Source organism: Condylura cristata, unplaced genomic scaffold (genome assembly GCF_000260355.1).
Source record: "Condylura cristata isolate star-nosed mole 26May11 unplaced genomic scaffold, ConCri1.0 scaffold00030, whole genome shotgun sequence".
Classification (NCBI taxonomy): Eukaryota; Metazoa; Chordata; class Mammalia; order Eulipotyphla; family Talpidae; genus Condylura; species Condylura cristata.
In genome coordinates, this window is record NW_004567131.1 from 25247278 (window position 1) to 25249081 (window position 1804).

Sequence of the window (1804 nt, forward strand, 5' to 3'; positions counted from 1 at the left end):
TTCACCAGAGACAGAGTGGGGAGCAGAACAGGCAGATGATCAAAGTACACTGCTGAGGGGAGCAGCGGGCGGGCCAGGAGAGGTCTGCCTGGCCATGTGGATCTCCTACAGGGCAGGCGGGGATCGAACTCATGCAGAAGTGGCTTAAGCTTCTTGGTGCAGGGCTTTAACCCGCTGCGCCACCAGGGAGGACCTGCAGTGGCTTTTGCTTCTTAGTGCTGTGCTTTAACCTGCTGTGCCACCAGGGAGGGCCTGGGTTTGTATTTTTAATGACAGGGCTATATCCCTTGCTCTATGCTCCTAAGGCATTTCTCTAGTTCTCCCGTAAGGACTCTGACTATGTCTCACTTTAATTTTTTGTCCAGCAAGTCTTTAGCTTCCCCACTAAACTATAAACTCCATGAGAGTGGGAACCATGTTTGTCTTGCTTCAGTATACTCAATCTCTAACATGGTATCTGCATATTGATTTTCCATAAATACCGGTTGAAGATAGGAGTAACCAATCACACTTATTAATTGATTAGTATGCACATGTCAATACTGCCTCATGAAATTAAAACGATGTGTATACTATGCCATTCCAACTAATGAAACAGTATGGATGATCCCTTGAAGTAACAGCATCTTTATTTACATGGAGTCCTACATCTTTCATTTAGTCCTATGGTTGATTCATGTAATAAAATAACTGGAATTAACCTGATAGTTTAAGAGTCTTAAATCTAATCCAAGAGAGATTTAGCTAATAAAAATATTAAGCAACCAAGCAAAACTTGTTCAATTTTATATTATGTTATGTGTCAAATGTATCCTTTGGTGGAAATATCTTTCTGCAGGTGTTTTTCTCTGTATTATGGTATTTCTTTAATTTATTAAATTGATTTTTAAAATGCTAATTTTGTCATTAAAATGTAAGATTATTTTGTCCATTTAGGTCATGCCCTCATCTTCTCCCTATAGGGGAGTCCCATTGGTATTCTGAACACATTTGCTGTAAGTATAATCGTCAGCCATAACATTTAGTCAGGATGTGCATTTTCACTTTGATCATGGATCTATTAACCAGCCACACTACTTAGAGAACATTAACTTAATTTACTAATTGAGGGTCTTTTTGTTTCAATCTTACAAAGAAAAACCATTCTAAACTATGTTGATCTATATTTTTGCCTTAATAAGTGGTATACTAAAAAGGTACACTTTTTTTTTGAAAATTCAAAACCTTACCCACCAAAAGTCATCTTTGAAAAAGATTAGCTTTAGCTAGAAGTTGGGGGGTGGCTATGAAGAAGGAATTGGGTACACACTAATCTAGAGATATGTTGTCAAAATTTACTTAAAGTTTAAAATTAAGGTGACACGTATAAATGTTTAAAAACAAACAGAAAGTCTAAAATTTTCTAAATGTGTTCATATGTTAGTTTAAAATATTTAAAATGCTGATGTACTTTAAAAAAGTTACGATATTATGCATAGCCATCATTCTTAACTAAAACACTGTATCTAAAAAAAAAAAACCCACAGTTTTTTTTTTTTTTTTTTTGGTATGCCCTATCAATCCTCTTAGATTAAGGATCTCAATCTAAAGATCCTAGTGATTAGTACTCTCATATTTATATTTCCAATCCTGAATTCTCCCCACACCCAAATGTTTTGAATCTTGCTTGAAATTTGTTGACGTAAATGACTTGAAATATTATATAAGTCTTGAAACAGCCTATACTGCCTAAATTTAGAAAATTATAATGATTAACATCTTTTTTTTTAAAAAGGTTAACTTTTAGGCCCTCCCTGGTGGCGCA

General features: G+C 35.3%; 1 protein-coding gene across 1 annotated transcript in view; it reads right to left on the reverse strand.

The window, feature by feature from the left end:
- PRTFDC1 (phosphoribosyl transferase domain containing 1) overlaps positions 1 to 1804 on the reverse strand; it is a 77154-nt gene that overhangs the window by 7982 nt on the left and 67368 nt on the right. The gene's annotated exons all lie outside the window — the stretch shown is intronic.